The sequence below is a fragment of the Dermacentor andersoni genome, chromosome 1 (assembly GCF_023375885.2).
Source record: "Dermacentor andersoni chromosome 1, qqDerAnde1_hic_scaffold, whole genome shotgun sequence".
Lineage (NCBI taxonomy): Eukaryota > Metazoa > Arthropoda > Arachnida > Ixodida > Ixodidae > Dermacentor > Dermacentor andersoni.
In genome coordinates this window covers 184,653,398-184,668,652 of record NC_092814.1, presented here as the reverse complement: position 1 = coordinate 184,668,652, position 15,255 = coordinate 184,653,398, and positions in this window count along the sequence as shown.

Genomic DNA, 15,255 nt, shown 5'->3' with positions numbered 1-15,255 from the left:
TTTAAAAGAGATGTATGCTGTAAACGTGACAATGCTTCGGCGTGACAAAAATTGCATCAATCTTTACAGAAACCTCTTCAAATACGAGCACTGTGAACAAGCGGCTGCGCTCTTGACGCGTTAGCAGCTTTTGAGGCACATATTCAGTTCTTATCTAATGTAACGCTGTCATTTAACGGTTCGCTTTCTGAACTGTTACAAGACCACACGCCTGGTTCGCACATGTGGAATACACACAACATACTAGAACACAGCGTTTATGCCTAAGACCACTGATATCGTGGCGCAAGGATGCATTAATGTTAGGTGGAATTTTCTATAATTCCCTGGGCGTTATTATTTTTTTAAAGGACCACACAGGACCTATATAGGTTGCTTTATATGCTCTCATCGGTCATTTCTCAAAGTCCTCCACAACCTTTGCATCGAATCAGTAAATTACTAAATGCTAGCCAATTAAACTTAATATTAGTTGCTTGTGCACAAAGAAAAAAAACTGGACTGGCATTACTAAAAGCCTATCAACATGCAGTGGGCACTGTTCGCGTAAAGCACTCGGTTATTTTTTTCTCGACCACATTTAGTTGGGTACATCCAGTTGTAACTTAGTAGTAGTAGTTTCTGAAAAGCCCTTATGGGTCTCCTTGGTAGCTTCATGCCACAGTCGGGTGGATGAGAATTTCTGCCATTAATGAAACTTCCTCCACCTTATGGGCTTCCGCAGAAACAATTTTATTGGTGCTTTGCAATGTCAAATAAAGAACATTGGTTCTTCATCTGCCTGTATTACTCATATTGAGCTTTACCAAACTGCTCCAAAACGTGTATCTACTACTGCAAAATAGACACTACATGCTCCAAGCTTGCTCCAATGTGTCAAATTTGCTGCTCCCTTGGCTGCTTCCATCGCTGAATGTATGATATATCCACCAGGCAACCACAATTAATATAGAACCTTCCACTATGGTATCTCATGTAGGATTGGTAATATCAATGAATGATTAATAAATTAAATGTATCCCGCAAAACAATTAATCTTCATTGATGTCCACATTTCATTTAAATGACTTAATCAATTAGACCTGTTCGATTAATCGTTTTTAAGAGTTTGACAGGAGTGGCGCGAAAATCTTGAAATCGTACTGCAATGGCAACACATGAGCAGTGACTGTGCGGCTGTGCTAGAGCGACTGTCGACTGTTTTTCCCAGTGATGCAGAGCCAAGTGCTTCCCCTCTCTTCCACCACACACCCCCATGCTGCCCGAAGCTGGAGGCTTGAAATGCCCTCGCAAATCAAGGCATACTGTAGCAACCCAGTCGTTGATCGTTGTGCCACTCCCAGTCCACTAAAGACGTGGCACAGCATGCGCACCTGTTTGGAGCATCTATGTTGCCATAGCGATAGAGTTCATGTCGATTCCAGCAAATCTATAGCACCCGAGTATCTATTCTCGCATGCTGGTTGTGTGGCTCTTCAAAGAAGGTGTCGGCTTCACCCGAACATCCCAGCCAATTCACATTCCTTCACCCTGCAGAAGACAGCATGTGGTTTAAAATCCCAAGCCAGTAATTTTCTGCTCACCTGTGCATATTGCAACATATTGCATGTTTCAGTTGGACTTCCCCTTTCACTTTTGCCATTTTTCTTATTTCTTGTTTAACTGTGCTGTGCAGGGATTCACTAGTGCCACACATCTTTTTTTTAATTTCACTAACTGCCATTTTATAGCATATATTGGTTATCTTTTCAAAAGCCACTAGTGCCAACTGTATTTAGTGTTTAATAAGTTAAAGATTATGCTTTATTAAAGCATAATCTTGGTTCCACCTCTCAAACATTAAAATAATATCCTACAAAAGTATATAACTTTGCTACTGACACAGGACAAAGAACGAGAATGGGGACACACATGGCGCTGTGTGTGCCCCCATCCTCGTTCTTTGTCCTGTGTCAGTAGCGCTGTTTTTAAGTAATATAAGAAACTGCCAACTCATCCAATCTGCCGTTCTTCCATAGATAACTGTGTTTCAACCTTTTTAAAAGTGCACGGCAAAAATTTATATTAATAAATTAATCGATGAAGAACCTTGCATCGAAAGCGATTAATCAATTAAAGGCTAAAATGATGAATGATTAATCATTAATCAAATAAAAAAATGAATCAACTATCCCTACTTTCATGGCCCAGTCCGTGTAACTTTCAGGCATAAAATTCCATTAACAGAGACCTTTAGAGGTAGTGCATACAAGCAGCTTAGCGTACACAAAAACCTAAACTGCTTCTTTTGTACTCTTTCTGCATTATCTTATACATCTGGCGTACTGCGCCCCCTCACTTTGGGTCCTCTTAATTTATAACTTTCTATTATTATTATTATTGTTGTTGCTGTTGTTGTTGTTGTTGAACACACATGTACATGTGTCATATTGCATGATGTACCAAAACGCCGAATTCGCCGCATTGATAAAATGTCACATTACGTTGCTTGTAATTTTCTAGCAATTAAGATCAAGTTAGACACCTTGTGCTGACATCAATTGGGGCAAACTGAAGCAGAATACAAACTTCAATGGTAATTTTACTTCACTACAAGCAGTACAATGTCATGAGTTGGCTATTATCACAGACATGTATGCTACAACGAAAATTGTATCAATTCAATTTTTAAGCATGAGATGGTTATATAAGCAGACTGTTTTTAAAAAGAGATTGTACTATATATGGAAGAAAAGTATATAATCACTGCATTGTTGATCCTTTATGGACAGGTCTTTCCTACAGGCAGTAAACAAAAAAATTTTTTTTTTCTTGCCGAGTTTCAGTTTTGAGTACGGAGTTTCTGGCTAAATCTCTTTGGCCAACACTGAATGATAGGCAGCAAGCTTCATTTGATGGATTAGAGCAGGGACAAAGAAAGAAGAAGTTTAGTGCGACTCACTTTCTTTTGAAGGCACGATCAGAAGAGAAAGACCAATGCAAAACCCCCGGCTGCAGAGGTATCACACAAGTATATATGTACAGAAAATGCACATGCACCTCCGTTTCACATCTAATGAGAACTGTCTGTACCAGTTACAAAGCCATAAGTGGCTTGAGGAGAAATTTACAGGCAACAAAGCTATTGCTGAAAAAGGTTCCACAAAATATTTTTGTGAAAATATTTTATTGAATATTCTTATTTTGAGTGTATTTTCTACATTTCAATAAAAAATGTAGTTTTCTTTTTAAGTTTTTTTTATGTATCACCAATAAAGGGTTAATACTTGCATGCCTACTGGGCTTAAACCTTAGAGGCCTACAAAGAGACTTGAAAGGAAAACTATGGAGGTAATGTTAAAGGGGTACTGACACAAAAATTCAAACTCAATATAACTGGTAGATTACACTACTGTGATCTAATAGGTATAATCTGTAAAGTATCAATAGCGAATGCAGCTTAGAACTCATTTTAATTTAATTTTGAAGCTCATGCAAGTGATGAATTAGAAAATGCAGTACCTATCAACGTAGTCATCAGTGTAGGTACTATTTGTAAACAATATGTTATGTAACGTCTTTCGGTGTTTGATTTTGGTGACGAGTAACGTCATTGGCTTGTCTCACCATTCAGAAGATGTTTCAGCACTGTTTGCAATGGGTGTCTTACACTAACCACACAAGAAATGTACATGCAAAATTCTCACTACCATCTTCGCCACAACTACGTCCCTTCCGAGCTTTGGCTATCATCCTGACGCGCAGTGAGAAGGAAATCGCGGAATATTTCTGCATGCACCTCTCTGGATCTACAGCATCGGTAGCTTCAATGCTCAGGTGTGCTCCTCCAACAATAGACGATCATCTCGACCTCCCATTCACGCTGCAAGAGCTATGTGCAGCGATTTCCTCTTCAAGACGCTCAAGTGCACCTGGGCCTGATGGCATTACCTATTCTATCTTGCGCCATCTAGGCCCTCGAGCGACTGAAGAGCTTCTGGCTTTATACAACCTCTCTTGGTCCTCGGGAACTGTGCCTGCACACTGGAAGACAAGCAAAATTGTGTCATTATTTAAACCAGGCAAGACACCCCATGCTATGCTTTCCTACAGACCTGTGGCGCTTGGCAGTTGCATAGGTAAAACCATGGAACGCATGGCTTTGACGCGCCTGGAGTGGTCTTTGGAGAAGCGTAATATATATCCAGACGCAATGACAGGTTTCCGAAGGGGTAGGTCGTCAATCGACAGCGTCATTGACCTAGTAACAACTGTTGAACATCAGAAACGTCGCCGTCGATTAACAGCTGCTGTCTTTCTTGATATCAAGGGTGCTTTTGACAATGTTCTACATGATGTAATTTTAAATGCCCTAGAAGAATGTGGCATCGGCGGCCGTATGCATCAGTGGATAGCCAGCTCATAGACAACTCATAGACAACTCCAGACGGTGAAACAAGGAACCATCCCGTCTATCATGGGGTGCCTCAAGGAGGTGTACTGAGCCCAACTTTATTTAATGTCGTTCTCATTGGACTGGTCAAAGAGCACACAGGCACAGTCTCGGTCTCTGGGTACACAGATGACATCTGTATATGGACCACGAGCTTAACGCGCTTGCAAGTGCAAACGAAGCTGCAGCGCGCGGTGTCAATAACGTCGACATACCTTAACAGTTGCGGACTGCAGTTCTCACCGGCAAAAAATGTAACCATGGCATTTACACGGAAGTCAATGGCCTGCTACCCCGTTATGATTGATGGGAAGATTATACCTTCGGTAACCCACTACAAGTTTCTCGGAGTCATCATCGACCGTGACTTATCTTGGTCGAAGCACATCTCTGGATTAAGAAAAAAGCTGGACAGCTTTACTCAGATCATTCGACATATGTCTGGAAAATCATGGGGGCCATCCATATCATCTCTTCTGCAGCTCTACCAGGCACTTTTTGTTGGCTACCTCCGCTACAGTGTGCCTGTACTTTCTCGGGTTAGTACAACTGCTGTACGCACACTTGAAAGTGCTCAGGCTCGCGCACTGAGAATTTGCCTAGGACTACCATGATGTGCATCTACTTGGGGCACTATTACAAAGGCACATGCGTGCCCAGCTAGAGTTTATCTGCAACATGAGCCATTGCGAGTGCATCTAAGGCTACTGACTAGACACAGGAATCATTCACTCACGAACGTCGCAAGCATACAGCCTTTCGCCGCCTACTCAAAAGCCGTGTTGTCGCAGCAAGACTTATTGCCATCAGACTTCGAACCGTATGACATACCCGAAGTTCCACTCTGGACGATGGCAAAGCCAATGGTGAGACTCTCAATCCCTGGAATAACGAAGAAGCCAAAAATGCCGCTTGCTGGACTCAAAGATTTCGCGTTATCATGCATTATCTGCGGCGGCCTACACGGTACCAGGAATGGGGATCGCATAACGGTTCAAGATAGGACACAGGACGTCGTCTACAACAGCTGAGTTGACCGGAGTTCGAGAAGCGATTCGCTGCATACTGCAACAAAGCCTTGAGAAGTGGACAGTGTTTTGTGACTCAATACCAGCATTGCAACTCATCAGCAATTATATGAATGACAGAACCGCATATAGTCCTCTGGTTTATGATATCATGTCTCTGCTTGCTGAGGCGTCTCGTTCCAGGCATACCATCATGCTGCAGTGCATTCCTAGCCATTGTGGAATAGCTGGAAATGAACAGGCTGACACGGAAGCAAAAAAGGCGCACACTGACGGAAACATAAAAATTCATTTTTCCCGGTATGACATTAGCGCCTTCCTCCATAACTCCATCAAAACTTTTATGGCGCGACATTGGGACAACCCCGAACATCAACAAGAGTGCCTCCATAAACTTGACGCTGGTTTACAATTCCGGCTTCCACTTTGGTTGTGGAGAGGCCAGGAAACACTCATTCATCGATTACGGCTGAGTGTGGCATACACCCACCAATACCTTCACAAGATTGGACAAGCACGGGACCCTGGCTGTAGCGTCTGTCACACTCCTGAGACAATAGCGCACTTACTTTGCGTGTGCCCTCAATATGCGGCCGAACGAAGAACGCTCAAGTCTACTGTTGACTGCTTGGACTTCTGCCCCTTTTCGGAAGAAAAGCTTTTGGGCACGTGGAGGAGTGTTGACTGTGCCCAACGTGCCATAAAATCACTTTTGAACTTTCTAAGTGAGACTGCATGGTTTAGATGATCATCTCTAGAACCTGTGAGATGTGCAGTCAGTGCGAAATATGTTTGCGCAATAACTTTTTGTGACAAGATTACTTTTTGTGTGGACAAGATTACCCTTGCGTGTATTGCGTCTACAGTGCGCATCCGCGTATTGGACAACATGTATGTAGTAGCTCATTGTACTATAACATAATCACCCGCCACCTACTTTTCCCTGTTTTTCCCCTTTCCCCAGTGAGTAGTAGCAGGCTAGAAACACGCTCTCCAGGCCGACCTCTCCTTCTTTCTCTTCATTAAAATCTACTTCTCCTCCTCCTCACCGTTTACGGATTACCAGGTTATCGGTGCTGTGGCTGGCAGTAGTAAAGCTGATGGTGACATCTTGTGACAATTCGTTCAACTATAATGCATCCGAATCTTTTTTTGGTCGTTGTTGTTGCATCAGTGTTATGGTCGAAAATAGTTATGAAAGTATAGTATGTTATTATTATGTTGCTACTGATGCTTTACACCAGCAGTTCGGTAGAATATTGTAAGTTGCAGTATTAGTTTCGCGTGCTGTCTGGTTATATACTGCATCACCAGATGTTGCTACCAGCGTTATCCTGCCGTACACCTGTCCAGTCACCCAGCAAATTGCAAACGGTAAGAAGTTTGTGTATATGCTAAAACATGGCTGAAACTAATGCACGGATTGTACTGTGTAGTGGACTCCTGCCCAACGAAGCATTGCGGTGAGGTAGCAATGCACAGGTTTCCCACCAAGCTAGCAGATGAAACAGGAGCACAGATATCATGGTAGATGGTGCACTAGCGTGCGTCACAGGTCTGTGCACTCACATCATCATTGCTGTTTACAGGCATGTCTCTTATGTCAAAGGGTACAAAGCGCTGTTCGAAATGGAAACTGTGACTGATCGTGAGATATGAGCATATAACCAGACAATAGTCGCATGCTGGAGCAAACAAGTTTCTTTACCATGATTACGAGGTCAATAGCTACTGATTAAGTGCATAAAGTAGAACCCAAAAAATTTGTGTCAGTACTCCTTTAAGGGACAGAAGGACAGAATTATACACTAGAGATCAAATGCAAGTGTAATTGAGGTTAAGAAAGTGAAGTTAACGAAATGATATGAGACATAAGACAGAGAGGTGGACTAATAAAGTAATTAATAGAATTGGTTTGAAGGAAAATGCAGTTGGAGGGTAAAAGAGAAATAGCTGGAGTGACCAGATTAGAAAATTTGCAGGCATGAAGAATGGGGAGGGAAGGTGAGCTGCCTGACAAGGTTATATAATTGAAGACCTGTAAGTTAGAACAAATTAACTCCATTAAGGCTAACTATAGGTAAGCTCAACAGTTTGAGGAACTTTGTTTAGTTTTTCATAGATCCATTCACCTTTGATAAGTTAAACATCCGGTAAGGAAAACAGAACTGTAAGGTTCCATCGTATAGAGCCTATGTAGGAATATTGTTTTTCAATACTGTTCTTATGGATTCTTTCCAATCTTTCGAAACCTCACAAAATGCTCTTTGTCACTGGTCATGAGGTAAAAAAGCAAGGCTGAGAAAATTCTGCACAATTGGTTGAGTAAAAAAATATGATTCTGGGAGCTCTCAATCTTGGGATTATAAATACCTCGCCCGCCAAGCATACGGCACATCTAAATATCTACTCCCGACAATAAAAAGGATGTATGACTTACTAAACTGGCATTTCTTCTTTTCTTCATTTAAGAAGGTACAGCTTACCATGCACAGCTGAAATGTCACTCCTTAACTCACAATAATAGAAGGAACATAAACATTTAGACAAACTGAGGAGTCGGCCATGTTTGTTTGTTTGCTTGTTTACTCATACCTCACATGCTCCCAGATGGAGGTTACAAAAGCAGGTTACAAAGTATAAAATTATACATCAACTGAAGCAAAAAATAGGACTAATGTGTAAGAAATGTCTTGATATCTAGACAGAAACCAATCAGACAACAAAATTATGTGGCAAGAATCATTCACTCAATGAAATTGAAATAAGATAAGCAAATTGTTTAAGTGAAAGAAATTCCGAAGATAAGAAATGAATGTATATATAGATAAGTTAGCAATGTTCTAAGCAATAACATTGGAAACTTAAAGAACCTGAACTAAGCTTAAAAAAAGAAAGGAGCAGTCAATAGGCATAAAAAATATCAATAAGGTACAAAAAATGTCAGTTGTGTAAACCTATGTAGGTGAACATATATTGTTTCTTTTCAAAATGGTTCTGGATTGTGAATAGTATTACCAAGGTTATCTGGCGGAGCAATCCAAAATGCTATAGCATGTGGTAACTCTGATACGTTAATTGTGCTCGTACTATGAATGAACAAAAAGGTGAATGAAGCTTTGCTGGTTATGCAGTTGGTGGGAGGTACCATAACATTACGGAAGATGCAAGGTTTGCCATAGATTATATTGTGGAGCAAGCAGAGGAGTCCTATCATGATTCAAGCGATGAAAGTGATAGTGATTGATGCCTTGATAGTCGTGACACTGGAATACTGATTGTAGTTGTTCGCAACCATGCAGCTTGGTTCTGAATGAATTAAAAAGAGTGGATTATATAAGCCTAATAATATAGCCAGATATATATATATGACATCACTCATTTCACCATCATTAGCTCTGCTAGCATATTCTTTTTTAACTCAACTGATTGCATAGTGAAGCATAATTCAAGTCCATGCATTAGAATTTGTATGGCTTTGTGAGGTCACAGTAAGTGGCTTTATTTATGCAGCAAATATATAAGGCTATACATTATGCATCTAACAAGTCTTTTTTAATAGTCAAGCCCACTTCCAATGAACTTGACCACCACATGGTATTTGTTTGCTACTTCACAGTGTTCGCAGTGAACTTCCCTACAACAATCATCCATACAAAGTTTTCTGGATAAATCTGGATATCTAATGGACATACTGAATGTCCAAAGTGTACCATATTATGCACATCTAATAGATGTGTCTGGCTATCTGGGACCTGGCCCTTGCACCAATAAAAACTACACATCAATCAATATATATTCAGGAAAGGTTATCTCAACATGCGTAGGAATATTTATGATGTGGGTTCAATTAAAAAATACCATCAGGAATGGCACATACCCCTGTAAGCAAGCAAAGATGCAATGGCTGAATATGAATGAAGGAATGAAAGAAAGAAAAAGGGAAGAAAGAGAGAACGAGAGAAAGAATGAAAGACCCTTTAGGTAGTACATTAGGTGCTCACATGTGTCTTTGAGGAGGTCGGCTTACAGCGCCATACATTTACTTCACATTGCGGCTGGTTGTGCCTAGGAAAAAGTTTGACTCCTCTAATCGTATACCTTAATGCCCCACCATGTGTGCAGCAGGCTTTTGCCTTCTTGTGTTACAGGAGTGTAACAAGCTGTGGAACTTTTTTTCTTTACATTGAAGCGTGGCACATAGCCAGTGAGCCAAGTTGGCGAGAAAGAGGTTCATTGAAGCGCAACACATGCCCAGTGACCAAAGTAGGTCCGACAGTTGGTTTTCAACCCTGTCCCCTCAGCACAGCAGCCCGATGCTGTACCATTAGACCATGGATTACCCAGTGAACCCAATTGCCGGGAAAATGGTTACCCACAGGCAGACAGATACTATAGTGCCCTGAAAGTGCATAAAATTCCCTAAGTATGCTAATCACATTAATAAACTATAAAAGGCTTTTGCTAAGATCCTGTGTCACAGCACTGGATCCAAAATGTGCGTATATGTATGTTTAAGTCTAAATATGACGAATGTTGATTTAATAAAATTTTTGACATAACAAACCCTTTTTATTTCTCAATCTTAGTTCCAATGAAAGCAATATTTTTTTCTGCAATATAGTGACATAATTTCATTTTGCACTTTCAATTTAATGAAGTCCACGTGCATTTCATGGAAGTATCTGGAGCTTTTGTGACAAGAGAAACATCACCTAACAAAGAATCAATCACGTGCATGTGTCCCTTCATGTGCAAATATCACCAGTGAGTGGCAAAAAATGTCAAGCAAAGGAGAGAATAAATTTCCTATAATAAACTAAAGAAACCCAACCACTGCCTCTCCAGCACATATTTAGTTAATGGCTGCAATTACGTGACAGTAAGCACCATGTTGAATGTTCAGACATCATTTGTACTTGCAGATTATTGCATAGCTAGGCAAGCTTGATGCATGTGACCTTCTCCCCAGAAGCAGAGCATGTTAGGCATTTGACGGAATAGGGTAGAGAGTGTGAAAGCAGTGCTCAGTGATCAAAGACAAGTGACAATAAAGGACCAGGCTTGGGTGAAATGCGAAGATTTGCAGAGCGGGGGAAAAAAACGGACCATTTGGTCACGTGTACCCAGCTTCGTGCTCATATAATGGAGAACACTCGCAGGTGGAATCTCCTTGTAGGTACCCTAGAAGGTGCTGCTGGTGTCGTTCAGAGAGAAGGATAATGCAAAGAGGCGGTAATGACACTAATTTAGTTATTTTAAGACATCTCTAGTGACTTTAGGATGGAATGCACCACTGCACCTCTGTGACCACATGTGTGGAAAGTGCACAGGGTGCTATTGGATGGCAGCTACTAGCACAAGCTGCAGCCTACGACATAGCATTGCCCTCAATGCCACCTCCATCACATGCACCAGTTCTTTAGGTACTGTAATTATTGCTCAAATTTTCAGCAGGAATTTGTTCACAAATGCTTCCTGAAAAGATGCTATCCACTAGAACTGTTCTAGAAACCAGTGAATGAAATTTGATGGCCAAAACATAAATGTCAACTTAATAATATGCATAAAATGTTTTTTTAGCAATTATTACTTAACTAGTATATCAATATTACTTATACCCTCTGCACTTGCTTTTGAACCCTTGAAAGTTGTTTAGTAGTGTGGCCAATGTCAATATTTTGAAGTATAATGTGGTGATTTGAGCCATCACTGCTGATCTTGAGGATGGTGGCAATTCCTGCCACTAAATCCAAAGCTGAACACTCCACAAGTTTCACTAGAAGTTTCCTACAACACTCACAAGGTCTTCTAGGTCATTAGCATTCCTTGGATACTTCTCGCCACTTTCCGGGGGTTATCTTTCTATCTATGTATCTATGTATACATGTTTGTATCTAACTGTTTTCCCGTCTACCTGGGTCACTGGGTGGTCAATGGTAGAATGGGTAGCACATCGGGCTGCTGTGCTGAGGTAACAGGTTCGAAACCAACTACTGAACCAACTTCGGTCACGGAAAAAGATTAAATTATGTGGTTTTACGTGCCCAAACCACGATCTGATTATGAGGCATGCCCTAGTGGGGGACTTCGGAGATTTAGACCACCTGGGGTTCTTTAACATGTGCCTAAATCTACTTTAGTACACGAGTGTTTTTGCATTTCACCCCCACCTAAAAGCAGCTGCCATGGCCAGGATTCGATCCCGCTACCTCGCGCTTAGCAGCCCAACAGCATAGCCACTAACCAACCACGGCAGGTAACTTGGGTCACTGAGTATGTGGCAATGTGTACATATGTGCCACTCTTCAATGAACCTCTTTCACGCCGACATGGGTCACTGTAGACACGGGACTGGGTAGGTACTGCTGTTCGAAGAAACCCCTTGACCCCAACTTAGAGTACTCAGTCTGTGCTGCTCTCCAATGAACCTCTCTGATGCCAACTTTGGTCACTGGGCATGTGCCAGCTGTAGGTATGTGTCGCTCTTCAATGAATGTCTTTGACACCAACTTCGGTAACTAGGTATGTGCCACTGGGAATGTGCCGCTCTACATTGATGAAAAAGATCCCTTGACTTAATCAGATGCTGAGCAAAAACTAGCCCATGTCACAAGGGTTCCTCAAGGACAGCAAACCAACGCATTAGCAGGTGGCACCACAAATGTGCTGGCTATGTGCCACTTTTCAGTTATAATGCCTTTCACGCCAACGTTTTAGCGAGCTTAGCCATGAATACACTAAGTATGTGCCACTTTTCAATGAACCCCTCGCTAATTTGGGCCACTGAGTTCCTATGTGCCACTGAGTGTGCGGAACGATAGGGAACAGTTCTCAGCATTCATAGGCACCAGCACGCCATGCTTCCCTTCTCTGAACCACGCGCAGAATTCTCGGCAGTAACACTAGATGGCACAGCGTGTCCCAAAACAAGCGCGAGAGAGGAGCCTGATGATGTTCAGTCTATTTCTCAGCATTCTAGGGGTGTGCGAATGGTGATTCTTCAGACTGAATTGAATAGTGTCAGAAGCAAATCGAATATAATAGTTATCAGATAATTAACAGCTGTTAGCACAGTTAATATCAAACAATGTTCAGAACTCAGTATTCCTTCAGTGGGACGTTCTTGAGGGCTAGTTGGTTTATACTTGAATGTAGGTTAAAACTACGCGAAAAACGAGGACAGCGAAAGAAACACTGCGCTCGTGGTGTGTTGCGTGTTTCTTTTGCTGTCCTCGTTTCTCGCGCAGTTTTAGCCTACCTTCAGTATTCCTAGAAGTAGCAAGTTTCTGTCACTATATATTATGTTATGAAGTATTGTTTATTAAAAGCACAAATGAAACATTAGAAGCAAGTAAGTAGTTTCTTCGCATGCACAAGGCTCTTCAGAAATTGCGAATGATCGCTGTACAGCCTATAAAGTATGGCCACCTAAGTGGCATAACCTGCTCCACTAATCTATTCTATGCCCACGGGGGGCAAAAATTTACCGTACCTTTGCTCCAATTTTATGTTTATTTGGGTGCAGTTGACGTTCTAAATTATTCTAAAAGTTCTCGAAAATTACTTGCATTTACGAATAATGACTATTTGATTTGAAGACCGCATTGAATAGGAAACCATTCAATTTGTTATTAAAAAGTTTCAAATATTCACATACACTTAGAGCATTCGCATACACCAGCACGCCATGCATTTCGGAGGCCACGCACAGGGTTCGTGGTGGCTGCTCTAGATGGCACCAAGTGTTCTTATGGAAGCATGAAAGAGTGGTCCCGCTAGAGTACTATTGTGAGCAATATGAGCAGGAACACACCAATGCATGGCAAATAGCCTCAAAACCGAGTTATAGCAATACTTCAATGGCACTGCCGAAAACAAAGGGGAGAGGGGGAGCTCTTCCATTAACTGTTGGATCTTCCACCGCACATGCGTTTGTTGAAAATGGCAGTTTACGGTACTTCACTGGCCGCAGCAAGCCAATAAGATGGTTATATGTCGCAGTAATTTACGAGTCACATTTTTTCAAGCGAAGCTTGTATTGGCTCACAAGTGGCGCTGTCATGGTCAGGAAAAAAAAAAGCCCAGTTGCTCCCAGAGCACAGCAGCTGCGGGAAAGGGCGGTTTGATGAGTTGACAGCTGCACCGGCACCGAAGCACGAGTCATTAATTAGCAAGGATTCCAGCTGCATAGGCACGCGCTCACGCCATGCATGCAACCAATCGAAGCCATTTCGCTTCCGCCGGGAAGGGAAAGGGCTGGAAAGGGTTCCGTGCGCGCGGCGCCGGCTTCGTTTCTGTTCAGTTCAATCTTGGAAAACAGATGGGATGACCAAGCGTTATGCGTTCCCCCGAGGAACGGACAGCCTTCGACAAGCGGCAGCGAGGACTCACCCGTGAAAGAGCTTGCCGTCGGTGCGCCGATACAGCCGTTAGAGCTGCCTGAGCCCAGGCAATCCAACAGCAACGAGAATAAGATCCCCCCGAGCTGAGGGAGCAGGAGGCCGAAGCGATCTGGCACCGTTACCTGTGAGTTACTTAACTGTGATGAAAGTTGGGTGCACGCAGGACAAGCTTCGCTTACCCACATTTTCCGGTAGGTGAAGGGTTGTTCTTTTTTTTGATACTTCATTTTTTGTTCTTTGTGCAACCATTTGACAGGACATTTAGATCTTGGCTCGTATTTTGAAGCGATTCCTTCACTCGACGTGGCGAGTCGTGAGTGGCACCTTTAGCAGTGGTGCAGTGATGCTCGAACCAATGACAACGAACGAAAAGAATAAAAATGAAAAGTATGATGGATAAAGTGTCGGCTGTGTGAATTTGTTTTGTCCATCTGTGATACGCTAAGTTCGTTCAGAAGAACACTACAGCAACCAACGCACAACAGTCAATTCTGATTCTGTAGCCTAACAATGTCTCGAATGCCTCTTAAACAGTATGAATATATCACAGAAATGCATGAAAGGGGTTATACGCAGTGCAATATTGCTCTCGTGACAAGCTGTCCTTTGATGACCGTCAACAGAATTGTCCAGGCTTACCGAGATGAAGGGCACATAAATGATGCACTACACCAAAGATGACATCGATCAACTTCAAATGACCAAGACCTTTGCATTGTCGCTGCAGTGAATGAGAAGTCATTTTAAAGTGCAAAGGACGTGCGAAGTGCTTTTGGCCTGGACAACATCAGTGATGGCAAGGTACAGCGAAAGTTCAGGGAAGCAGGATTGTCGAGTCGCATTGCCACTCAGAAATCTCTTCTCACAGCAGTCAACAAAGCAGTTCGCTTGAGGATTGCTACTGAACACCACAGCTGGAGTGAGGAGGAGTGGAAGTATGTGCCTTTCTCAGACGAGTGTACATTTTTGAGCCGCTGGGACGAACAAAAGAGAGTGTGGCAGAGAGAAAGCACACGCTCTAGTTCGCAGTGGGCACACGTCTGTGAACGTGTGGGAGACGATTTCACACGACAGCCTAGGTCCACTGATAAGAATTGTGGGAGGTTTACCTGTGCTGCGTATTGCACATTGCTCGAGCACCAGATGATTCCCTACATGCTGAATGGATTGCATCCAGATAGGTATTATTTTCTCCAACAGGACTTGTTCTGCCGTGGGAGACCTTTTGGATGGGCGAGGCGTAATGAAACTTCAATGGTGCGTGAAAGGCGCTGATATGAACATTATAAAGCATGTTTGGGGCCATACAAAAGTGAACCTTTGGAAGTTGTCCGTGGACTTGGCAACCTCAGACCAACTGTGGCAAGCAATAGAAGAAGAGTGGCAGTTC